At 41.9% G+C, this 27,135-nt stretch overlaps 1 protein-coding gene across 6 annotated transcripts in view; it reads left to right on the top strand.

Moving 5' to 3' along the window:
• The window catches only part of SUPT3H (SPT3 homolog, SAGA and STAGA complex component), a 369,426-nt gene that overhangs the window by 74,951 nt on the left and 267,340 nt on the right, over window positions 1-27,135 (top strand). Inside the window, exons 1-2 of one of the 6 annotated variants that reach the window (XM_054996136.1) lie at window positions 7,079-7,705; window positions 8,745-8,840. The exons of 4 other annotated variants lie outside the window; for them this stretch is intronic. The gene's annotated coding sequence lies outside the window, so the exon portion shown is untranslated. Of the gene's footprint in view, window positions 1-7,078; window positions 7,706-8,744; window positions 8,841-11,121; window positions 11,141-27,135 lie in introns of those variants that run through there. One more of the 6 variants, XM_054996047.1, reaches the window with a different exon arrangement.

Below are 27,135 nucleotides of genomic sequence, written 5' to 3'. Positions count from 1 at the left end.
TCAAAAACAAACTTCTGAAAACAGATTTCAGCAACCAATGGGAATTCTTGCTTTGAAAGTGAAGCATTTCATGTGTGTGCATTGCACAGGCACTTTATACCGAATTTTAAAATGTATCACAGTTACCCATCATTAGCTTTTGCTACATTAGGGCATAGCAAGTTAAAATGAAGGTGACCTTCTGTCTATAATTTGGGTTCCAAAGTAAATTGTAAAGTGCTGTACAGAATAAAGTGTAATGTACACAGACATTGTGTGTTAGCATTCCTGATTTTCTTATTTTGTGCTCAGGATAAAATTGGAAACATCTTTGAGAAACTGTGTGATCCGTGGCCCTTCAGAACATAATGTCTTTATAGAAAGAAGGTTTCTTGCAGAAAAAAGAGAGGAAATTGTGGATTTAAAAGAGGGTGGGACTGGTATAGTATAGTGCAGGGTTTCCCACCCTGTGAGTTGCAGAGCCCCTGGAAGTGGGTTGCAGGCCAGCCTTCCCTAATGGCCGCTCCTGCCCTTTGCATTGCTGTTTTTCTCTTTTCCTCTATACCATCTTTTCACATTCTTGCTTCCTCTGCTCTTTGCAGTAATAATAAGGGGGGTAAAGCCATCCAGCAATTAGTGTAAACTCCATAAAAACAAATTTCGGTGCTTAATTTGAGACAAGACTTTAATCTGATTTTTTGGAAACTGAGACCTGAACCTGGAAACAGTGTCGTTCATGTCATGTATTACTTGGTATTTTTTCCCTTGCATATACATGTTGGATGATAAAGAATCAAGTAAAATGTGTCCTGCACGTTGCTGAAGTGAGTTTCTTAGAATCTTAAAAGGGATTAAGGAAGTAATCTGGAATGTACCCCTCATGTGCAAAGGCTGTATACTTGGAGATGCCACTTGACTGGGGTTCATAGTAGGATATGATGCTTGTTGGTTTCTCAAAAATGCCTGGTGAGCCACTGTAGAAAATGGAATGCTGGACTGGATGGGCGCCAAGATCATACTTCGCTTAGGGTGTCAGAAGACCATGGGCCTGCCCTGCATGGGTCACTGTCCCAAGTAAATTTGGAATTGTGGGTCACCATATGCAAAAGATCGAGAACCACAGGTGTAGTGGAGAGAGTGATAGACAAGGATCTGGGCAGCTCAGATGTGCTTCCTTGCTCTGACATGAACGCTCGCTGGGGAACCTTGGTCCAGTCATATAGGGAGGGGATGAATAATTTAATCCCTCCCCATTAGATGTTCTACCACCACCCCAGTTTAACAGCACCAGAAAATTCCACCGGTATTGCCTACAGGTTTCTATCCAAGTGAAGCTAAGCAAATTTGCTATATCATGGTTGCTACCATCTTAATATTTATTATGTTAATTAACTAAGAATTTTAAATGTTTTATGAATTTTGTGCATTTTATGGATTATTGTATTTATTGTTGCGACTGTGTTTTAAATGATGTAATCCGCCCTGAGCCTGCAGGGAGGGCAGGGAGGGCAGAATAGAAATTTAATGACATAAATGAATAAAACAAATATACTCTTAGTCTATGTCACAGGGTTGTTGTGAGAAAAAAAATGGAGGGGAGAGAACGATGTAAACCACTTCGGGGTCCCAATTGGAGAGAGAGGTGGGGTATAAATAATGTAAAATAAATTTAATTTTTTTTTAAAAAAATGTATGTGTAGTGTGCATGTGTATACGCGACTTCTTTCAATAGCCGTTCAGCATTGGTGCTTTAGATTACAGCTTCAGTGGCATTACTGGAGAATTGGGAAGATGGCAGCAAAATTCTAGACACTTACAACATTTGAGCCTCCCTTTTTTGAGATAGGTTTTGGTGTGGGCCTTCCTCTTTCATTTGCTCTCCAGTGGGAACAGAAGGTAGAAATGGCAAGAAGGCAATGCCCAGGGATATATTTGGAATTGTGAAGTACTTGGGATTATAATGGAACAGGGCTGGAGGAGAGGGCAAAATTAGTACAGATTGGAGGAAGAGGCACTTAATTTTTAACAAGTTACAATGAGCGTCTCTTTTTTAAAACATCTCTTTATGAATACTATTCTTTGTCTTTAAAATAAGCTACAATTTCCATGCATGTGCTTGTGGCCTTTCCTCCGTCTCCTCTTAAGCCCATGATGGTCTGATACCTGTACCGGCATGCACAAAGGATCCCCTGTAAAGTCAAGTCATTTTCACGGTGACATAGATGCAAATGACATAATCAAAAGAAACAAACCGTTGTTAGTTGCTCTTCCGAATTCTTTCACCCGAACATTTCACTTTCATTGGATGACCTTGAATTTTAATATAATAAAATTTCATTTAGATTTTTACAGCTTGATCTTAAGCGAGGTAACTCGGAAATAAGCTCCTAATGAGACTTATTCCCAAACGAGTGCATCTGGGAGTTCAGTCTGAATAAATGGATTTTATTTGTGAGCATCAACGTATTTGCATTTATACTTCTTGATCTGAAACTGGTAAGGGAATTAATGCTTCCTTTATAGTTGTGAGATACATGCTGATAATTTTCATTACGTTAACATTTATAGAAATGTTGTAGCTTTAACTTTCAGGCTAATGATTCATTGTCGACTTGCTCAGTTCTCATAGCAGCCTTATAACTTCAAATAGCTTGTTTAATGTGAACCCAGTATTAATTTCTTCACACTGCTACCATTTATATAGCTTTAGTGCATTTCTTTATGCTTGTATTTTTGCTAATATTATGGCACTGGAAATATCAATTTCTTTGGTGGTGATAATTCCATATTAAATAGTCTTTCTTGAGGTTCCTCACTAAAAGAGGTGAGGTGAATCTGAATGTAATAAAATGTAATAAATGTGATAAAAATGTGATAAAAATTAATATTTTAGCTAAAATATGAGTTTGAACATACTACTTTGCCTTTATTGTTGGCATTTGTGTTGGTATTCGATCTTTTAAAATTGCAGTCACATCAATAGTTATGGGAGGGAATATGATGGGGAAAATTAAAGGGAAAACTCTTATATTCAGACAAATGTCAGAAGTGCTTGATTGCCTATACATCTTAGCAAGGAAGAGACAAAAGTCCTTGTGTAAAAATGTTTTCATATTTTTAATCTTACTGTGTTAAAAAAAGCTTTATGAAGGAGAGCTAGGGATATGATTTTATTTCAAGGAAAGTAAAGTTTCACTTTAAAATCTTAATTATCAAACAGGACACACTCACTGATAAAGGCCGTTTCCTGATGGCTTACCTGGCTCCGGAACATTGCGCCATCTTGCGGAGAAAACGCGAAATATCGCGTTTTCTCGCGTGAGTTTTGCGCGACGTCACATGATGTCGCGCAAAACTCGCGCGAGAAAACGCGATATTTCGCGTTTTCCCTGCAAGATGGCGCAACGTTCCGGAGCCAGGTAAGCCGTCTGGAAACGGCCAAGGTTGCTGTCCAGAAATTTCGCATGCTGTTCAATAGCAAAATGAAGAAAAAAGGCAAGTGGTGCAAAAGGGAAGCGTCCTTAATAATTATAGAACCGCTACGCGTTTTACAACAGCTTCATCAGAGGGACCTGCCATTCCCATGTACGTCCTTTAGCAGAGTGGGCTTCCTGATACTGAAAGAAATTTGGAAGATCTGTAAAGTTTTGTTGTGTTTATTCATACGCTATTTAAGCAAAAAATCTTTTTTGTCATTAGGAAACATGGGGGGCATGTTAATCTTAGTTTAGTTACCCATGTATTAAGTCCCTATTATGAATCGCACCCTGTACATGCTCTGTGAAATTGTCCTGTGTTTTAATATTATGTTTTATTAATATGTTTTATCAGCTTTTAAGATACTGTATTCATTATGGATATATATTTTGTATTCCTTGATAGATCCCCCTGCAAAATGTATAGGGGTTATATAATTACTAAAGACACTTCCCTTTGCATCATTTGCGTTTTTTTCTTTGTTTTGCCCTGGTGCAACAGCCCCCCCCCCTTCTTTTCCGCTGTTCAAGAGCAGCCATTGCAATTACAGTGGTTTTTTCAGTCGGTTTTTTTTTTAAAAAACGTGCCTGATAGTAATTTATGGGTTGTCTTAAATGAACTGATCACAAGGTACCTCTGTCTAAGAACTTGGATAAGTCTTTGGACCTAATGTCTGTATAATGATGGCATTTCAGCAGGCTGTTTGGTAGATCTCCATCTATTTGATAACTCCAAGCAAAGGTACTGTGATGATACTTATTCTGGACCTCTATATAAACCTGTTGATATTTTTTTCACTTTGATTTTTAGTTGATCCGCAAAAAGAATTCAAAATTTGTTTAGAAAGCCTAAAATCTTCACTTTCCCTATGATACCTAAACATTTATGTTTTTTTTCACTTTAAACAGCATATACATTTTGAACGGTACATTTTAGAAAGTTTATTTGTACTGAAGAAGTTTGTTTTTGCAACAGCTTTAAAATGGTCTATTGGCTACTCGAAGAATGTCTTGTGTTAATAACGTTCAGATTGTGTTCCCAGGTTTGCCACAACAAACGATGTGGCCTTCTACAGTGTGATTACAGGATAGCTCCTGAGCTTTTTCACCAACTCATGAATATTGCTGTTTTAGCTCTGACTCCATCTGTGTCAATCAAATTTTGCATTTTAACGGTACTTAAACCCCTTTGTCATGACTTTGCTGTTATGATTCCCCCCCCCCTTTTTTTTGGTACTGTAGAATTCTCAGCAAGTGTTACATTTTATCTTATAATTGTCTCTTCAAATGTATTTCGCATATTACTCCAAAATACAGTATATAATTATGGCATTTCAGCATTTTGCATCAACATGTTTCTGCCTAGACTTGACTTCCAATTTGAAATAGATTGGATATAACTCGTGGTGGTAACTAGTTGGGGGGGGGGGGCGCTACACCTTAGTGTTGCCAAATTGCAAAGCAATTAATTGGAGTATTTCGTTATGTCTACCTGCCTAAATGAACGGTGGTGTGAGAGCTTTTTGGTTTTGTTTTGATCCGTTTCAAAGGTACTATATTTCAGCAAATGTAAGGTCATTTTTCTGTGGTATCTTTTTATTTCTTTTATGTTTTTCCCCCCTTTGTCTAATTCGTTATGGACATACATGCCATCAAGTTGCAACCAACTTATGGAGACCCCAGCAAGGCATTTCAAGGCAAGTGGGAAGCAGAGGTGGTTTGGCAGTGACTTCCTCTACGAAGACTTCTTTGGTGGTTCCCCATCCAAGTATTGACTCTGCTTAGCCTCCAAGACCTGACAGGATCGGGCTATACCATGCCACCTTCCATCTAACTTGTTTGTGCAAATTTATAGATTTCCCCTGTAGGTTCCTAACAACATTGATCATTTTCATTTTGATTTGTTTTCTCATTCATGGAGGTCTGGAATAGTATTACATTAAATCTGCTCAGTTTACCTTTACAGCAACTCCATAAAGCTAATTTGGCTGAGGGTCATTTGGCCAGAGGTTGTCCAGTTAGCTTCTTAATCCAGGAAAGAGATGACCCACGGACCTTGGCCATGCACAGCAGCTCCGCAGTGGCTTTTCCATTATACCATACTTGCCCCTTGGATGTTAAATAGAACTTAAAATGAGAGTCCTCCTAGAAGTTCAAGGCTTTATCCAACCTGAGGGAAGTTGAGTAGAGTGGTTGGGCGCAAGCAGCCATGTTTTCCTTGTCTTCCCTGTGCCAGGTAACATGCCTTCTTTTTGCAAGTAAAGAAGGGTTTTGAATGCAGACAAGAGGATAGCTCAATCAACTCTTCCTTTTTCTTTTATCTGGAGAAAAGCATTGTGTGTCGCTGTTCATTGAAAGGTCCCCAGTCTTGTTAAGCCTGTGTCAGTTGACAGGATTTTGAGAACAGGTAGTGGGTGTCACCACAAAATGGCTGCCGTGGGGTGCAGGGGACCACTCAGAAAATGTTGGAGAGTTTTTATAGGTGGGTAGCAGTGTTGACATGCAGTAAAACAGTGGGATTTGAGTCCAGTGGGACCTTAGAGACCAACAAGATTTTCAGAGTGTAAGCTTTCGAGAGTCAGAGCCCCTTTCTTCAGACACTAGTAGGAATGGAGATTCCTACTTGCATCTGAAGAAGGGAGCTCTGACTCTTGAAAACTTACACTCTGAAAACCTTGTCGGTCTCTAAGGTGTCACTGGATTCATATCTTTTTGGAAGGTTACAAGTCAAACATCCTTCCGCAAGGGAGGCAGCTGTTTCCAAGTGGCTGCTCCTCACAAAGGAGATGCCGGGGTTCTTCTGGAGGTTCTCCTGCTCCAAAGAGGTGGAAGAAAACCAGAACTGGTGCTTTCCTTTGAGGAAGAAATACTTTGTCAAAGAAGCAAGTGGGATCATTGCAGAGGAGATTATTCCTTCTCCTGTCGAAATGTGGCTGAGACAGAGTGAGGGAACATGTCCTCATTTTAAGCTAAAGCTGAGAAAACTTCCCTTGTCTCTTTTCCCCTCCTTCTGAGACTGTGGTTAGGAGGGAGCTGACACAGGCACTTAGATCCTCTGAACATGATCCGTTAGAAAAGAGAGTGGAGATTGGGAGGAAGACTCCTGGTTGTTTCCTGCTGCTTGGCAGTGACTGGGAACTCCTGCTTCCTCAAGGCACAGGTCCCCCAGCCAGAACTCTAGTCAGTGCTGGATCTAGGGTTGCCGGTGCTCAGGGCAACCCAAGCCCAGCCTGAGCGCGTTTGCGCGCAGTGTGCGTGCGCTCCCAGCACTGCGTGATGACATCACTTCTGCGTGATGACGTCATGCAGGGCAGAGCGTGCCGCCTGCATGGCAAGCCGGGTGCCCCGGCACACCACGGAGTTGGCAGAGGCAGCATGGGGGGCTGGGAAGCCGCCCGTGCCATTCACGTGCCCTGCAAGATAGGGCGTGCTCAGCAAGCCGGCTGACCCCTGTCCTGCGGGGCAGGCGAAAGGCAGCGTGGGGGACTGGGAGGCCGCCCATGTGCTCCCGGTGGTTGGCAGCTGCTCCCGGCACCCCCTCCTTGGTGGCGCTGGGGGCAGACTACCCTCCCTGCCCCCCCCTCGATCCGGCCCTGACTCTAATAGGAATGAGCAAGGCTGGGGGAAGGTCTCCCATGTGTGATCTTCTTGGCTGGAACATAAGGAAGGCATCCTCCCGCACACCGAATGAAACCAGCCTGGTGCTGGAAGGGAGAAAAGCTGGGCTCTACGAAACTTCAACCACAGTTCGTACGTGCAAAGGTTGTAGCCTAAGTTTGTGTTTGTTTTTTCCTGTTCATCTGAAATTTCCCTCAGGTGGACATTTGATCCTTTCCACCCAGGTCCCAAACTACTAAGTGGTGTGTGTGTGCGCGTGCGTGCATGCATGGGCGCACGCGGGCGGGGGTGGTTGTATCCAGTTTTAGGCTGTTTCTCTGAGTGGCTAAAGCATTGAGGCCAAACTAAGTTATGCGGAAGACGCCCTGTAGTAGTGAACTCTTCCCCCCACATTGTTTCCTAAGATAAAATTTCCCCGCTCCCTGGCTCTTAGCCACAAGTGTAGGGAAGAAGATAGAGGCCCACAACTTGACGTTTGCCTGTGGATTCTTACTGTGGTGTTTAACGCAAACTGTTCTTTCCTTTGCCTCCATTCATTACCTGCACGATGGGCACGAGAATGACTCGACTCGAAGGATCATTCGGAGAATTAACAGCGTTGGGAAGAATTATAATGTGATGTGAAAATAACGGTTAGTTTCCATACTGTTTCTCAGCTATTCTTGCCACCAATAAATTTTTTTGCGCTGTAGCCTTTCGGAATTTGTGGGACATGTCAACATATCATTTTATGTAAATATAGCCCTCCTGCTAACAGTTAGTCCAAACCATTATCTTATTTGTTGTTGTTGCTTTATCCTACAGTCTTTTTTTTTTTCTTTCGGGGAAAAACAACACTAACTGTGCACAAAATATGGGAAACTTGTCTCATATAACAGCTGAGGATGTGGCTAGGTTAAAGCAGGAAACTGCTACCCACAATGCAATGTTACATACACTACCACTTAATAAAATTTATTTCAAACATGCTACTGACAAAACCAAAGAAAAATAATATCCCAACTATGCTAGTTAGTACTCTAAATATATCTTGGGAAAAGTGAAAGTAATCTCTCTAGAGCCGTTTTGCTCGGTGGATAGACTACTGCCAGTAATTAAAGCACAGAAGCGCTCAATCGCTGGCAGTCTGAACTATTTTTAGATAATATTCACAGAAAATTGTGGCGCTCTTTACAGAAGCTCAACAGCTCTTTTATGTACATAGTTGAAATACCGAATGTGGGGACTAGGGGAATGGTTGTGTGAGCTCGTGAATTTTTGAATGGGTTACATGAATGTAAGTTTTATTGTCTTAAATATTTGGGCTTTATGCTCGTTTGCCATCTGCAGACGATTCCCTGCCAGCTACAATGGGTTCTGAGAATTCTGACGTGGAGTAGTTTTGTTTATGCTACATACACGAAAATAAAAATAATCCTGTTTTGAAAAAAATCCTATAACGTAGCATAACTCTGTAATCCTGCTTTCTTCTGCTTCTGCACTTGGAGGGTTGTAAAAAGGTGGCTCTGTTTCAATACTTGCAAAACATTTGCCCCAATGTGATTTAAATGTGCAGCTATTCAGAGAATCTACATTTAAAAATGTAAATGTGTGCATGAGGTTTTTTTTTTCGAGGCGTGCATTTAAAGGGTGATTCCCTTATGGAAGAATTTTGAAGTGTTTCCTCTATAGTTGGAGAAACCTTATCAAGAACAGCTGCGGCAGCGCTGTGGATCCTCTCCATGGACTCTTGGTGGTCTGTTGAACAACGTTCTTCAACTTTGACAGGTGAGACAGAGACTCTCCAGTGCCACTGCTTTTGGATGACTCTAGCTGTGGTTGGAGAAAGTGCATCTTGCCAAAATATATGGGTAGGACCACACACAGCCTTTAAAATAGTCATTGTAAGCTTATTTTTAGGCAATATGTGTCTTGACAGTTTTTTAGCTTGTATGCCAGTTTCACTGCCGCTTATAGATTTTTTCATTTATTTTAGTAATTGCAATTGCAGATTTCGATCAGTGTTTGTAAAGCTACCTCACAGCGTTTGCACTGGGGGGAAATACAGGCTAATTCTTTTAAAGCCCTGATTGAGATTCAGGTTGAAATATAGCGGAATGCACATACTATCCATAGTTTTGTGTCAGGGTATTAATGTTTAAGCCCTAATTTTCAGGGGGATAGTTAAGCAGTAAGCATTTGTCCCTGTTCACATTTATGCTTGTTCCATATGCTTCTAGTACATGAAAGGCTATATAGATTCAGGATATAAATTTATTCAGCAGGATTAATCGTGTTTTACAATATTCTAACAACTGACAATGAAGTGTCAGAAGGCATTGCTTTTGAATTGTATCTGCTGGGCACTGTTTATTTTAAATGCCTTCAATATGTGGAGTATATTTTGAGTCTTGACAGACTAGATGGGCTCCACCTAGTAGGTGTTTTGGCAGACTCAAAGGAACAGATTTTTAAACTTACTTTTTAAATCCTCCAGAGAACTTTCATGCAATTTGGAGAAGTTATAATATAAGCCATTTGGTATACAAGGGATCTAGCAACTGTGAACACACAACTGAACACTTTTTTTGTTCTTTCTCTCATTGTCCTCAAATGATGACAACATCTGAATAATCAGTGAGCGGTGACTGTTTTTCAGTGAAATGTGATTAATTTGGCTCAATGATGTGTAATTGTCCTGGGGTGTTTGGCAACCCATAAATGGCTCGGACACTGCATATAGAGCTTACCCCTGCAAAATACTAAACTCATAAAAAGGGAAATATAGGCTCATGTGAAGCTCCGACATTTTACGTTAAAGTTATTTTGAGAGCTGTCATTCCCTTTTGGGATGTCCTTACATTAGTACATGACACTTTCCCACACGGTTTGCATCTTCCTCAGTTGCTATTTTATTATCCCTCATACTTAAAGAAGCCTATGCAACAGTGCAAACTGGTCTATCCTTTTGCAGTAAATTATTTACTCCGAGGAAAGGAGGGGCTTAGTTTAATCTCTGTTCTTCGATGTTGTACTAGGATAGTGCCTGCCTGTCTTTGCTCTTGACCTTGCAAGCAAGACTCCTTTAAGACATTAAATTTAACAGCACATGTAACTTAAATGTGCTGGTCATGTGAGAATGTTCATCTATCAGTTGTTTGGTTTATTATAAAAGGCTCGTCTTGAGTACCTTTCATGTTTTCCATCTTGCCCATACAGTCGCCTGTTTTTTTCAAACTGCCTTGACATTACGGCTCTGGATCTTTTAAGATCCAGTTAATTCTGAGGCAGGAGATGTGTGTAGGAAACCCCCAGTTTGGGGATTGTCCATCTAGTTACTCACCAGACCAGAGCTACCCAGGTAGATGCTTTCAGTTGGTCTGAAGCAGTGTGTTTTATCCATCACCAAACTTTCTACTTTTGGGAGAGGTGATGGCTCAGTGGCATGCAGAAGGTCCCAGATTCAGTCCTCAGCATCTCCAGTAAAAAAGAGCAGGTAGTAAATGATGTGGAAAAACCTTCACTTGAGATCTTGGAGAGCCGCTACCAGTCTGAGCAGAGAGCAGGGCTTTTTTTCTGGGGAAAGAGGTGGTGGAACTCAGTGGGTTGCCCTCAGAGAAAATGGTCACATGGCTGGTGGCCCCGCCTCCTGATCTCCAGACAGAGGGGAGTTTAGATTGCTGGCGCGGAAGGCAATCTCAACTCCCCTCTGTCTGGAGATCAGGGGGCGGGGCCACCAGCCATGTGACCATTTTCAAGAGGTTCCGGAACTCCATTCCCCCGCGTTCCCGCTGAAAAAAAGCCCTGACAGAGAGTACAGATCGCGATGGATTGATAGCCTGATTGGGTATGAGGCAGCTTCACGTGTCCAGGTGTGTACTTCTTTATGGCTGCTTTTAATATTTTCGAGTCTTGTTTACACACAGATCTTCTTAGTGTGATCTCAGGAACACTGTATTAAAAAAAAAGTTTGGCTTCTCAGCCACATCTCCTTCTTTGACAACATCACATTGCTGATTCTGATGCAACCACAGCCCTCCACTACCCATGTTGGATGGGAAGACCATAGTGTATATATTTCCCTTCCAGTAAGTACTTTGCATTTAGTGTATTTATATCCTGCAGATATCTTCCTAGTGTGGCTAATGTGAAAAAGAGACAAAAAATTACTAATCCAATGAATAAAGAAGCAATGAAGAAAAATGGAAAAAAAAAACCCTAACCTGCCTCTGCAGTAAAACTAATAGTTCAAGGCAGCAGCAAGTAAAAAGCAACAGCAGCTTAAAAAAGTCCACACAGTCCAGGATTGGCAACACAAGAGAAATCGAGTGCATTTAGCAACCCCCCCCCCCACCCGAAAGACAGGGAAAGTAAGCAACTCTGTGTAAGCTTTACAGTTTTGACCTACAGTTGTCACAGGGAAGAATCCAGGGAAACACTTTCTCTTTCTTTCTTTCTTTCTTTCTTTCTTTCTTTCTTTCTTTCTTTCTTTCTTTCTTTCTTTCTTTCTTTCTTTCTTTCTTTCTTTCTTTCTTTCTTTCTTTCTTTCTTTCTTTCTTTCTTTCTTTCTTTCTTTCTTTCTTTCTTTCATTCATTCATTCATTCATTCATTCATTCATTTGTCCGCCTTTCTCGCTGAGATGCAAGGCAGATTGCACATTGCAAGTGAAATACAGTATAATCAACAGCTAGATCATTCACTGAGCAAGTATATTGAACAACAGGATATTCAGTGAAAGAGATACAATAGGGTAGGTAACAGAAAATTTGAAAAACAAGATAAAGTTGAACATAGAGATGAAATCTTTCTGAAACAATGCATAACTAATTTATGTGGCACATTAAGTAACATAGAAACTCCCTAGTGGTACATAAGTGCATCAGCAGACAGTATGCAATAGCATAGCATATAGTCCCAGTCCCTATAAGCATCATTCTGAGCTACGTCTTTCAACACAGTCCTGTCATCTGGATAGAAAGCCCTCCTGAATACTTCAGTTTTGCATAGTTTGTGGAAAGCCAGGAGAGCGAGAACTTTCTTGACCTTCTCAGGCAGGCTGTTTCCGAAGGTGGGGGACACTATAGAGAAAGCCCAGCTGTTGATTTTGCCCAACTGCAGGATGGTGTCTGCAGAAGGCCCTGTCCAGGTGAGCAAAGCTGCCGTGGCGGAACATGGGGAGGCAGTTGCACCGCTATGAGGGGCCACGGCCATGAAGGTCTTTGGATGTGTGATCGTCATGACCTTGAATTGAGCCCAGTAACTGATGGGAAGCCAGTGGAGTGACTGCACGATGGGAGCGATAGGCATGCTCTCCGTCTAGCCCCTGAGAGTAAACGGGCTGCAGCGTTCTGTACCAGCTGGAGTCTCCGAGTTATCTGTGAAATGGAAAGATGCTCATATCTTACAGTAAACTAAAAGTGGAGGGCCATATAGTTGTCCAAGCAGCTCTGATTTTGAAGGAGTGGATAGGCAGCCTCTATCTCATCTTCTAAGGATGAGGGTGGAGCTTGAAGAAGAAGACAGGGTGCCGTTCCTACTTCTTTCTGAAGTCTTGGCCCATGTTTTGGGACCTGTAAATACACCGTGTGTGTATATAAGAGGTTTTAAAAAAAAATCTTAGGAGAGTCCTTTTGTGATGTGATAGCCAGCTGGCTGGCCTTGGAGCAACTTAAGGGTGAAATCTGTGAAACTCACTATATTGCCTTGGAGCAGTTGCTGTCTATGTCATGTAATTGTTGTGCTGACTGTTAACGAACTCCTTGAGAGACATAAATGAGGCAGAGCCTGCCCAGTCGTCTTCCCTTAGAATTCTGTCTGTTCTAGAGAAATTTAAATTAAATACCATTTATAGATAAATGGTACAATTTATAAATTACCATTTGTGGGTAAATTTTGCTTCCCTGGGGATGAAGCAAAAGGAACAGTCAGCAAAAGGAACTAAATTAAAGACCGACTTTTTAAACTTAAGCGCAGTTTCTCGGAACTTGTACTCTCTTGTATTGTGTTTTCAGGTCCATGCATACTGAAAACCTAAACTCTTTTCACCCCTGAGGCTTCCATTGGATTGCCAGTCTGTATCCAAAAAATGTGAGGCAGCCTTCCCTGAATTACGGTACTGGCTGTCTTTCAGTGAAGAAGTTACCCTAAGTGCAGCCGAGGTGTAGCCCTTGCTGGCATGGAGCAATCTCTGTTTGGGATTACTTGCACTTCATAGCTGACTGTGGGATCGTACTTGCATTTGTAGCTTTAAAGGTTCAGAAGCTTTTGTTTGAAAGTATAATAAAAATGAAACAAACAGTATAATAGGACATTTTCATTTAAGTGCAGATTGAGTCTCCAAGTTGTAGCTGAGTCTCTGGACCAACAGATGCACTTTGTCCATCTTTCTTCAGCAAACTGTTCTGCCATGTGATTATCAGGGTATCTGACCAAAGCTACACATTATAAAGTATTTTAATAGCTCTTGTTGGGTTCTGCTTTACTTCTGTATGTTGTATTTTCAGATACTTTGAGCACTAAGGCTTTGTTCCTGGTAGTTGTGTTTATCTTCATCTACATCCTTTAGCGCTCAAGGATGTCCATGTAATGCCCATAGTTTTCTGCAATAGATAGGGCTCTGTGGTTGAGGGAGCTGGTACTTTGCCAATCTTGTGACATTAGAATAGAGTTGCATATAAAATTGATCCAGCAATAGAATTAAAAGCTAACATTTGTGTCACAGATCAAGAAGTACTTTTTGGGAGTGGGGTGGGGGACAGACATAGCTGCCTATGTTTTACTGATAAAACCAGGAGCTAATCCGGTTGAGCCAACATGGTTAACACTTAAGGTAGCAGGGCAATTGTATGTAGTATTGCTCCTGTCTAAGGTTGAAGCTAAGTGCAGGTTGGAGTAACTCTGTAATGGATTGCACTTAGGGATCCTCGGTGGGGGCAGGGGATCCCATGTTCCCACCCTCTGCCCCCCACCTCCACTCATCTGACGGGGGACACAGGCCTCCGGGGTGTTCCCAGGTGTGCCCCCAGAGTGGCGTCATCATGCTGCCCCAAGAGCACCCCTGCCGGGAGGGTAACAAACCTGGCAACCCTAATTGCGCTTTAGGCTTTCTGTGTTTTCTTGATGCTCTTTGTGGAAGGAGTCTGACATCACTAACTTACATATTTACCTCCATGTAGGAAAAGACTCCTGATTAAGTCAAGCAGGGTAGAAGTATTGAGAGGCCTGTATGCCCCCTTAAACTTTATACTGGTTTTTTTGTAAACTCACCACGGACTGTCCTTATATTCTATTCAGGGGCCAAACTGGACAAGATGCTGGCAGTTGGGTGAATGGAGTGGCAGTTCCTCTGCTCCCCCGATGGCACAGAGCTGCCACTGCAGGAAGCTGGGTTTACCGCCCCCACCAAGTAATTTCACCAGTTGAAACTAACCTTTCATATGGAATAGAGGGGGGCGGGGAGATGGCATCCACTTCGTGCCTGTCTTTTTTCTCTTCCAGCGCTTACAGCAATCCCTGGGAGTAGGTTTTGAACAGTAAGAGCATGGGTTAAATACCTTTCCCTCTGTATCATGCCTCAGGCTGAATCATGCCTCATGCCTCAGGCTGAATTAGGGCTCCTAGCAGCTCCAATTTACTTCTAGGAAAATCTACTGAGAGATTATGTTGACCCTATGAAATATAGCGCCAAGAAGATAAGGCCTTGGCTGTTTTCACGTGTCTCGGCATAGCGCTAAACTCACGGCATGGCTCGATTTCATGGCTCGATTTCATGGCTCGATTTCTCACATCAACGCACCACGATTCTGCGAGTTTAGCGCTATGCCAAGAAAGACCTGTGAAAACAGCCTTTGTAGTTTATCTGGAACTTAGAAAAACCAAAGGCAAAATGAACAGACTTAAGAACCCAAATGTTTATTATGGGAAAATTGAGCAGGGTGGGGTGGGGAAAAAGTTGTATCTTGCTGACTTGTTGTGGGATGAATTGCCTTCCTCTTCTTGCAGGTACTGTAAGGTTTGAGCATGGCTAGAGGCATGAGACCTTGGCACAAGCTGAAGGGCGTGTAGCCTGTGGCTAGCAGGCTGTACCTGTGGATGAATGAGCAGTTGATTCCCAGCACACTCAAGTCATATTTTTGTTTTGGGGTTTATCTATACTCTGTTGTTGTTGTAAGCCTCTGTGGGTCTCCTTGGGGAGAAAAGCAGCATATAAATTCTTAACTAAAAAATAAATATGGACATAAGTATATGTGCAAAGTAGAAAGCTAATTTTTGTGTGTAGATTTTTGAAGCTGAAAGCTTAAAAATGAAATGATTTCTTACCAAATGACCCATCCATTTATAGGAAAATGATGTGTTTTTCATTTCGAGCACAAAAGAAGTCTCTTAGCCTTACACCTTCTGTTTTTTAGCAGTGTTCCCCCATTTTGCTTGGGACTAGCAAGGGAAACTGTATTTCTAAAGGAGAAAAGTAGATTTTGTTTCTCAGGTATTACTGGTGATAGTGTGAATCAGGGTTTTGTTTTTGGGGTGTTTGAATCAGTCAAAAGCATTTTGGTTACCGTTTGAAACCAAAGGCGTAATTTAACACACAAATTGATCCCAGCTGGGAACTGAAAGAAAATGAGACAGGTTTGGAATTCACATGTTTCTACGCTTTGGTCTAAGGTTGATCCAGAAGTGCTCTTTGAACATTTCATCAGCGTTAGATATTTGCCCTTGCAAATTTTTCAGTAAATGTTGGCCGGGCTGCCAAAATTGGATTATTACGTAGCATCATTAACATCATGTCTTTATGACTCCTGTTTAGGTGGGATCACCCATGTGAGTAATATAGGAAGACGAAAGAGACTGTGGCCAGGAAGAAATAGTGCCAAGGCAGTAGCAACTGTGGGGGGGAAATTGAACATGCTTACAATTACAGCATTTTGCTGTACCTGAAATAGCCAATTTCTGCTTGGAAAAAGTGTACGCAGCACAGCATTGGTTTTGTCTGCCAGGAAACTCCGAACTGAGTAGCATTATGACCAACAGGTTAGGTGTGCATTGTCCTCAATAGGGATGTGCACTTCGGGTTTCTGATTCAGGTAAAATACCCGAATTGGACCCTATCCGTAAAGTTTCGGGATCATGCTGGCCCTGATTTGGAAATCCCGAATCAAAGCATTCATAAATGCTTCGGAAAGATTCGGGGCCAAGTTTAAAGGGCCCTTTAAACATCCCCCCAACCCCCAGCCACCCACCCCCACTTACCTTGGCTCTGCCACTGGTGGTGGAGGCGGTGTCAGCGGCAGTGGTGGCTCCGGCCCTCCCCGCCACCTACAGGGCTGTGAGGCAGCAGAGGAGGCGGAGAAAGCCCTTCCTGCCCCACAAATAGCCGCAGAAGCCATTTGAGGGGCAGGAAGGGCCGGAGGAAGCAGCTCTGGCATTCCCCGCAACCCTGCAGGCCCTGAGGAGGCGGTGCAGTGGCAGAGGAGCCAGCTCTGGGCCATCCCGGCCTTGCGCACGCTGCGGCAGCAGCAGAGGGGCCGGCTCCAGGCTGTCCCAGCCTTGCGTGTGCTGCTGCCGCAGCCGTCACTGCCACAGTGGCAGTGGCAGCATCCCACTGCCCAGTTGACCCCCCTCCCCCTCTTCCTGCCGGCCAGGTAAGTGGGTGGGGAGTGGAGGGATTGCCCCAGGGGGTTGGGAGGTGGAGGTGGGGGGTTGCTCCCCCTCACTTCAGTGTGTTCCGAATCTTTACGGAGCATATCAAAGCAAGTAAATACCAGAATTCTGGTATTTCCAAATTCTTTTCCTGCTTCGAGTAAACCTGAAGTGGGAAACCTAAATCTTTTTGGGATGCACACCCCTAGTCCTCATACGCATTATGGATCATCTCAGTCCAAAAGGTTAAGCTTCGGCTCTAAAAGACCAAAAGTAGAAGGAGGGTAGGGTTTTTTTTTGGTAAGGTTGCTCTTTGATCAAGAATGTTTTACATGAATATATAGACACACACCTAACCTCCACAATTCAGAGTGGAAGGGCATGGTACACTTTCAGTAATGCCTGATGGTTCAGTTTTACTCCAAGTTGCACTGCACAGGTGACAGCTGGAACAACAGTCACGGGTAGGTGTAACATTCTTTCTGCTTTCATATAGAACTTTTGTCATCTGAGTAGGGTTACCCGTCCCCTGGTGGGGATGGGGGACCCTCGCTCCTAACCTCTGCCTCCCCCCACTTCTCAGCTTTCTGATGTGAAGATGCAGGAACATGCCTAAGAACCCCCCAGTGTTCCCCCCGCGCTCCAGAGCACCTCTGTGTTGCACCGGATATGACATCATTCCTGGTCTGATGCAGAAGTGTGCGGTAAGTTCTCCTGTCACCCCCATGTCTTCCCTTCCCCCACTTTCATGCCCGAGGACCTGAGTGGCCTAGGATGGGAGATTTTAGTACTAGCGCATAGTCACAGAAATGCGTGTATGAGACAAAATGGCTTTTTATCATCCTTAGAAAGATGATACAGAGTTTTGAACATTAACAAACTAACCCTTTCAATGTTGTTACAGGTCTGTAATCATAAGAAGTCATTACATTTAGAAAACAGAAGAGTGAACATTAATGAAAATTGCCCTTTTATTACAAGATACGCTATCAATGCTGTAATGGGATGTAATCGTGTCATGTCTGGCAAAGTGCAGTTTGCTTTTTTGTAATGTTAGCTGAGTATGCTATTTTGGTCCATTTCTTGCTTTGTTCATTTAAATGATATTTTGCTTATTAAGAAAAGCTAAATATGATGTTGCTTTGCGGTGCCTAGTTTTGTTTAGCATGATTTTCTATAACCCTGCAGCACTATTGTTTATAGCTCATTTTCAAGAAAAAGGATACCAGATTTTTGAAAAATGAAACACTTGTACAAATTAGTGGCATCTTTACAAGTTAAACATATATTGATGAAAGAGCCATGAAGAATACCTAATTTAGCTCTCTTTCAGACGAGTTACAAAAAAACAAAATATCACTGACGGGGTTTGGCTTTGAGCAGGGAAAGAATGGACCAGTTGTTTAACATCCAGTAACATCTAGTTTGTTGTGTGTGTGTGTGTGTGGGGGGTTTCTACAGAACTTAAGGAATTAGCTTCTGTTTACAAGTCTTATTTTTTCTGTGGCGTGTAGACGACGATCTTCTGCGTGTGTGCAAAAATTAAACCAATAGTTTCTTGTTTTTCTTAATTTCGCAAAATGCAACTGTCAGCAGTTATGAATTCCAAAACCCAGCAATGGTTAGAATGCTCCCCAGGAGTGAGTACACTTGGACATTAGGTGTGTGTGTGTGTGTGTGCGCTCGCGCGCCGCGTGTGTGCCCCACACAAAAAAGTTCCCATTTTTATACTGTTTCCAACATGGCCAAATCTGAGGATACTTAAATCTGGAGATCGGAGACATGAACAGCCAAGAAAGATCTTTTTACAAACCTGAAAAAACAAACAGGTTTGCGGAAAAATATGGAATTTAAAAAACAGAACACTGGGTTTGGGGTTTAAACCCTCCGTGATAAAAGGAGTGTCTGTAGCTTTAAGAAATGAATGTCCTCAGTGGCTGTTGCAAGGCAACCACAACAGTATTGCTCACCTTCAAGACTTGGTTTCTGTCTGTAAAAGGCAGGGGGTAGGGCAGGGCCCTTTCCAGGGCTGTTTTGGCCTTTTATGGAGAATTCATCAGGGCCGGGCCCACCTGCAACTTTCGGGCAACTTGCTACCACTTAAATGCATGAGTCAGCTAGGTCCAGCTGCTTGCTGCTGTTCAACATGAGCCACCTCATGAAATCCAGTGTGGTATAATAGTTAGAGTTTCAGACTAGGATCTGGGAGTCCCAGGTTCGAATCATCACTTTGTTATGGAAGCTTACTGGGTGACCTTGGCATAGTTATACATTCTGAGCATACTCAGAAGTATTCAATGAGGCCTACTTTCAGAAATTGCTCTATGGTTTGCAAGTGTATCAAATGCATTCTTAAACTTCAAGGGTTTATTTAGAATGTGAAGCTTTTAACTTTACAAGAATGGTCTATGGTAGCCCAACTTAGTATCCTTGCATGGACTGGTTTGTATGATTAGCATTATATAGTGGTATATCATTTCTTGGTCAGACTGAAGAACAAATGTTGAATGTTCTCCTGCAGAAATGACTCTGATAAAACAGTAGCACATCATAGGGCATGATTCTGCCTTGACATGCTATTTTTCTATGTGCAGCAGTTTTTCTTGTTTTAAGAGTACAGCACTCAGGAAGGGGCTATGGCTCAGCAGAAGAGCCTCCACTTTGCATCAGAAGGCCCCAGGTTCAATCACTGTCTTGTCCAGTTAAAAAGGACCAGTCAATGGAAACATAGAGCTGGAATGTCCCCAAGGGTCATCTAGTCCATCCTTCTGTTTAATGCAGGAAATTCACAGCTGCCTCCCCCACTACTCCCTCAGTGAGCCCTGCTCTGTGCCCAGAGGAGGGCCAAAAACCTTCAGGATCTCTGGGCCAACCTGGCCTGGAGGAGAATTCCTTTCTGACCCCAATTGGTATTACTCTGGGCATATAAGAAAGAGCCATGAGAGCTGAGCACCAGCTTACCCTTCCACAAACTCATGACACTTCCTGTTCTTTCTAGTCCCCAGACTCCTATTCTCGTTTGGGTTTCCGTGGGTCGTATTAAAGGTCAACCAGTTTTCATATTCCAGGCTGTGTTTTGCTCCCCGGCCTCCGTCTTGCCTTAAACTGATGTAAGACATGATATAAAGTGTCGGTCTTAATTCTGTTTACTAAACATTGCCAGTCGAACCCTTATAAGTGCAGTGACAGATCTTCTTTTGTACTGTGAACTCGTTCTCGTTTATTGCCCTGTGAAGGGAACTGCTTTGAAGAGCACTCAGAAATCGTATAGAAAACAAGACATTTCAACTGAGATCAACATTTTGTTGTTAGAAATGGAGCAACAGCTGTGACTCTGTAAGCTACTGTTAGTGGTTTCTGGAAGCTAATTTGTCAGCTAGCTGGCACACTGAGCTCAATTGCCAAAATAAGTTGATGTCATCTGCCCCATAGTTCTTTTTGAAAGGGCAGGCAGGGTCTTTTACAGTAATTCTAAAACCAAATGTCTGAGAAGGAGCCCCTCCCAGAATCATTAATGTGTCCTTGTCATATAATTCAAATTTAGATCATTTTTGGTGAAGTCAAAACTGTTGTCTTACAGAGCTTGACATTACAGTACTTCCATTTAGTAAGTATTCTCCATGTCAAAGAACAGTGAGCATATGGGAATTTTTAACTTATTATTTCTAGCTTTATACAGGCATGTATTTTAGATTTTTATCATAATGGAGGAGAACTTTCTGTGTTTTAGAATGACCTAAATACTATTCTTTAGAATTACTCTGTGTGATTAGCAACGTAGATCAAATGTGTTTTATCTATTTTTCAGCGACAAATCTTGAGTTTCCACAATTTGTTAAAATTACAGAAGTGTAATTTTAAACTTGGAGCTTCTGCTGACCTACAACTTTTTGTTTATGGGCACATGATCAGAAGAGCTAAGCTGCATTCAGAAATGAAAGGGAAAATGTGTGCAAACCCACCATGCACACCCCACCTCATGCTAAGAATCACTGTTACACACTCCCCCTGGCCACCCGTGACACATGAATACAAATGTGTAGGTTAACTGGAGTTAGTTTTTTTTCCCTCTGCTAGTGGAGGTCCTAAACCAGATTTAATCCAATCCAAGTTTAAGATCCTGGCTACTGGTGGGAGGAGACACTGATACCACTAACTAACCAGAGTGAATATTTAACCACAATTCTTGGTCCAGTGATGGAGCAGCAGTATGAATGTGTGAGACTGGCCACATGGCTGGTTCCTGCACATTATTCCTTAACTCTGGATATATGTGACATCTGAATATGTGTGTAGCTGGATAACATTGATCCTGTTTTGCTAAAAAGATTTCTTTTACTTTTTAAAATACTGTGCGTCTCTTGTTTTACTTTCTTGTAGCTAACCGTCTGTTATTTTCTTAGCTTACTCTATTTGTAAACCTTAAGATCATTGCCCCTGACTTGCTGTGATTGGTCTGCAAAGCACTTTGTGTGTAAATTCATTGTGCTCCACCTTCGATGCCCGTTCTGTTACCCATAAAGGTGGTCTCCTTGTGAGTTGGGGGGAACTAGCATATAAGGAGAAGCGGTGAGAGGGGGTAACTAAGCGAGATTTCTCCACCAGTGTATATGAGGATCATTCCTCCAGAAAACTCTTAATAAAAACAGGTGGCTGTTCAACAGGAATTTTTTTTTATTAAAGGGGTAGCAAAAGGAAACACGCAGGATATCATACACAACAGATACACCAAGCTAACTAGAAAACAGAGCGGGAAATGGAGAGGAGTGCAAGATAGGATGATATTTACCAGTCTAGAAGATAGAGGATGTTTGTGGGGTAGCAGCTTGAGCGACCAGCGCTTTGTGGCAGGAAGAGAGAGGCTCAGACACGCATCTGAGGGTGTGTGTAGTATCCAAGAACACGTGCACGCAGCTCTGGCCGAGGGCAGTGTCATTATAGTGTGAAATGTGTGCTGAGACAGGATTGGCTGTCTCTTCCCTAAAACATTTGTTTAATGCTTGTTCTGGAGGCGACAATGGTGAAATGGGAAAGGTTTGATTGTGCATTTCTGGGAGGAACTATAGGTAAAAATAGTGATTGATGACCTGTGATGGATGGGCAGGAGGGACGTATCAGATCCCTGAATGGCCTAGATTTGGAGACTGGATAAGGGAAGATCGGCAGAGTGTGGATGTGATTAATTCAGGAACTCCTGGAAGACCCTTTTGTCTTAACACTTATGCACATGTCTGGGGTGTGGGGTTGATAGTCTTGCCTATGACTCACATGCCAGTAATTTTCCAACTCCTGGCCGGGGAATGGCAACCGCTTCCTGCCTCGTCAGGCAGCATTTCTGGAGAGGGGTTTATGATGTAGCCATATGCATAAGCTTCCCTAATAGTGTGAGGGTTGGAGTCCATTCCCACTCAGTTGTCACATCTCCCCTCAATGGGTCCATAGCTAGTAAATGTGTTTTGTTGATGCACGACGTGGAAAAATGCCCCCCCATCCAAGAATTCACTCCAGTATTTCAATCATTTGGCTCTAGTCATGAACAGAAATCCAACTGGAAACTGGCAGAAAGGAGGGTTTTGAAGGAAAGAACCACCAAGCTCCAAGCACAGAGCACTAAAGGCTCGAAACAAGGTTGGGCAACAGTCTACCAGTTCACGTCCTGCTAGGATATATTGCTCAGGGCCCTAAAGCAGGGAAGACTAAAGGGATAGAATGAAAACTCTTCCTTGGAGACAGGACGATCTGAATGGCCGCTGAGTGGGTGGGAATGAAGTCTTTCCAAGATGAATGATAAATTCTCAGGACACAAGGAAGAAGCTGTCTCTCACATCTTACTCTTGACTTGGGAGTAGAACCCCATGATGGACTAAACTTTTACCTAGGGACTCCATCTTGTCCAGGTGCCTAGGGACAATGGAGAGAAGTCCCAACCAAGAGAACTAAGAGGTAATGCTGGACTTCAAACTACTGCAACCACAAGGAAGTCTAGCCTGTCCTGTTTAAATATTGTTTAGGGCAAGTGTCTGGCATAGGAAAAGAGGTCTAGTATTTTCATCTTTTCTTTGTTCCTTTACTCAGCCCGAATGCTTGAACAGACTATGTATATTCTTTTTATTCTTTTATTTAAACTTTCTTGTATTTTGAATGAGTTGAGCCTGATCTCTGGAAGCATGCAATGCTCATTTGGTCTTGCTATTAGAACCATGGATCCACTCTAACCGAGAAGGTCAGCTTGCCATCCCTGGAGTGTGACAGCTCAAATTTCAAGTTTGCCCCTGTGGTCGTTTACGAAGCAAAGTGGGCAGGCACAGCTGTTAGGCAGAGCCTTTAAAAGTAATGCTGGTACAAAGCTCTAAATGTGCAACTTGATTTAGCAGGAGATTCTTTGAGTTGCTAGTTTCAGTAGGTAGCCGTGTTGGCCTGCAGTAGAACAGCGGGATTTGAGTCCAGTGGCACCTTAGAGACCAACAAGATTCTCCAAGTATGAACTTCTGAGAATCAAAGCTCCCTTACTTCAGATACCGAGTTGCTGGTGACAGCGAGTGATACCAGTTTGTTTTAGGATATCCTGGGCAGCAAGGAAAGGGTTTTCTGCAGGTTTTCTGACCTCCCAGGATACAACCTACAGTATGGAACTTGTGAGCCCTGTTTCTTCATGTACATGTTCCCCGGAGGTTCTGTAAAGTGTATATGAACAACTCACAGCTGGGCTTGGGGGAGAGGAACATCCAACTCTTTGCAACATACTGTTTTCCTGCAAGGATTGGACATGTTGATCTGTTGATAGAAACCTACTACCCTCCACCCTCCTATTTTATAGGTTCTGTAGTTGCCGGCACACAGCCATACAACATTGGCAATGTAGGGAGTGAAAGAGAGGGTTTTAAAAAAAACCATATACATATGAACAACACAATAGGCACAGTGTTTAGTATAAATTTGAAACAGTAAATCATAAATTCCTATAAGACATTCCTTCCAAGTTTTTGGATGAACTGTAGAGAAATCATATTTAATCTAAAATAGCAAAGGAAATACTACTTGTTAAACTCTGGGTCATTTCAGGTTAAACTAAATAAATAATAAAGAACGGCAGCTTAATGCTGGTCCGTACCTTGGAAAAAAATCCTGTGAATAGCTGGAAATTCATATATCAGTTTAATTTCTAATAAAAGTCGTGGATGAAGTTACATTCCATTCGGTGGAAGGGCTCAGCAGATCCATTTGCGTTCCAAGCAAAGCGAAGTGCAGAAATCTGCAGGCCTGAATTTACAGATGAAGTCCATAGGTTTAATTTTTAAAAAGAGGAGGTTCATGTGGACTGAATTCTGCTCTACACGGTGGGCATGCTTCCCAGAGAAAACATGATACTACTTTGCTAATCAGGATGGAGCCTTATCCTGCAATGGGACCTACATTTTGGTCTTTTCACCACATCATTTCTGTTTTCTATGTAGACAAAAATAGACATAGAGTAAACCAACCCCAGAAGTCAATTACAGGGTTTTATAGTGATGTACTGTGAAAAATTTGGTCATGTTTTTCATTATACGGAATGTTCTTTCCGAAGACATAAACAGAAAAAAGCACATATGTTTGATTTTTCTATATAAAAAAAAATAACTTTGCTTAGCTCTCTCTAAAAACGCTGAAGATGTTTTTGGACCATTTGAAATGATCAGCGTCGTAATTACATGATAAAACTTAAAGACAGATTTGAGTTATAATTATTTTGGTGTTAAGATTTTTGGGGTCTAAGATATACTTGGAAAATTTTCTTCATATGAGTAAGAGAACATGGTTATTAAAAAAAATCCTTTCTTCTGATTAGAAAATATGACCAGCTGTCATCTCGATAGTCTATCTTGCAGGAGTCACACTGTTATAGATATTAAATAGATGACAATTAGAATAACTAAAAAGCAATGATTAATCTAAGGGAATTGTGTAACCCAATAAGGTTCAATAATTGGAATTACTGAATGAGAGCAATAGTGTACTCTGTATACTATACATTCTTTTGTAGATCGTTGAAGTTAGCTGCCTGTGGCAGACTGTCTATATGTATGCCTTCTTGGGAAGGACTTCAGATATTGGTTGTATAATCATCCTCCATGTTAGAGGCAGAAACCCTCTGAATATGAGACCTGAGATAGAGATGTAAAATTTCTAGAAATTGTGAAGTCATGGGAGGGAAATGTGGTGGATTTTTTGGGAAAAACTTTGAGTTTGGGTGTGTGTAGGAAACATATACAGTACTTACCTTTCTATCAAACCTAAACATATTTTACTGATAGAACAATATAATTAATATATAAAATTGAACAACTCAACATATTTATAGATTTAAAAGTATGCATATCTTCATTTTCTATAAGAAAAATCGGAAGCATACCCACTATCTGAGCAAGAGTTGCAAAACCCTATGCTACCACAGCAAATGTATTTTTAATTTTATGACATATGAGAGGCAGGAAAAAATAAATTTGAAGGTAGAAAATGCTGTAGTAAACATAAGAAAGTGTGGTGTTTGGACAGAAACTTTCTCATAGAATTGCCAGCATGTTTGGACATTAAACTAAACTTTGTAACATTGGAACACAGCACTTTTTAATAAATATATTATCATTAAACACATTCTGGCATATTATTTATTCCGGCAACATTATTTATATTTTTAAAAAAATTCTCCCCAAATTCCCAGTTTTTCTGTTGGAATATTTGAAAAAGTACTCAGACTTTTTGATGCTAAATATTTTAAGAGTAAAAAAGTTGCCTTAAGAACCATTTTACTAATGATAAAATATAAAATATTTCATAGAATTCCCCCCCCCCTCTCCCAGTTCTCCCCATTTTTTAAAAAAAATTCTTTTGGAAACATTGAAAAATAGCTCCGGGGATCCCCCCCTCCCCAAAATTCTCTTCTCATAAAATGTTTCATCCTCTGTCTCCAATGAGGGCTTCATATCTCTAGCTGAAAGTCAACATCAGGGGACGGCCTTGGCCTCTATGCCCAGTTGCTAGCCATGCATAGTAACTGGTTGGCCCCATGTTCAACAAGATTCTAGAGTAGATGAACCCCTGGTCTGATCTAGAGGAGCTCTTCTTATGTTCTTCTCCTGATATGATGGATTGTACATCTGGTCAAAGAGAAGAATTGGATAATAAAGGAAGGTCTGATTTAAAAAAATCCGTGTGTGTGTTATGGGCCATCAAGTCAGCTCCGACCTATGGTGACCCTATGAATGAAAGAATTCCAAAATGTCCTATCATTAATGGACTTGCTCAGATCCTGCAAACTGGAGGATGTAGCTTCTTTTATTGAGTCTCGCCATCTTGTTTTGGCGCTTTCTCTTTTCCTACTGCCTTTCACTTTTCCTAGCATTATTGATTTTTCCAGAGAGTCTTGTCATCTCATGATGTGACTAAAGTATGATAACCTCACTTTTGTCATTTTAGCTTCTATGGAGAATCTAGTTGATCTTTAGGGTGCTCCTGGACTCTTGCTCTTCTTTACACACCAACATGGCTACCCACTTGAAAAAAACTTAAAAGGTATCCATCTGTAGGGCAATCTGATACCTCGCCACGTGAACCTCCCCACCAAAGCATCAGTATTTTGGATGCTTTTCCTATGGGCTAGTTTTCTTCGCTTTTCCCAGCCATCTGTCAGTGGATAAAAGACGGTGAGTGCTGCGACAGAAGTTTTTCAGGGAGGAGGGGCCTCGAGTTTGGGGAAGGGAAGAGCTTTCTTTAGCTTTGTAGCATCTTTCTACAAAGCTAGAGAAGAGAGGATTGTGGGCTAAGCACTTGTACTTGAAACCCCTTCCTAAGCATGTACAACAGACGGGCTCAGTGTGTGAAGAGAGGTGGTGATGCCACCATTATCATTCATTAGTGAGGGAAAGGTACTGTTATGAGTTACGACCCACTTTCCTTTTCAGTTAGATTTTGCCTCCAACCCTTCTCTTACAACTTCTGGGTCAGTTGCTGCCACCAGAAATTATAATCCAAAATAATTTAAATTTCCCCTTTAATAACATGCCCAAGCGTCAGGCTCCTTTGTGGGACTATGTGGCCCTGGGGATAGGAATGGGATATATAGGAATGACAGATACCCTGGGATTTAAAAAAAACGTTTATTTTTACAAGAAGCATTATCGGTTTCACTCTAGTACTTAAGCTTGATGGTTTCAAAGATTGTTCTCAGTTCTTAGTTTCCTCACTTAGGCTCAGTTACACAGATCTTCATAAGCTTTCTCAGATGCACACACAGTTTGCCTGCTTCAGATAAATTAATCTCTCACTCAAATACATCTGGACTTTCTCTCAGGCGCGCACACAGTTTGCCTGCCAAAACCAGAAAGCAGGATGGATGTTCTCTCACAGACACACACAGTTCAGGCTTCCACACAGGTTGCCTAAATGAACTGGAATGAGAATTCC

The sequence above is a fragment of the Eublepharis macularius genome, chromosome 1, assembly GCF_028583425.1.
Source record: "Eublepharis macularius isolate TG4126 chromosome 1, MPM_Emac_v1.0, whole genome shotgun sequence".
NCBI lineage: Eukaryota > Metazoa > Chordata > Lepidosauria > Squamata > Eublepharidae > Eublepharis > Eublepharis macularius.
The sequence above is the reverse complement of the archived record's forward strand: the minus strand, read 5'-3'. Positions and strand labels throughout refer to the sequence as shown.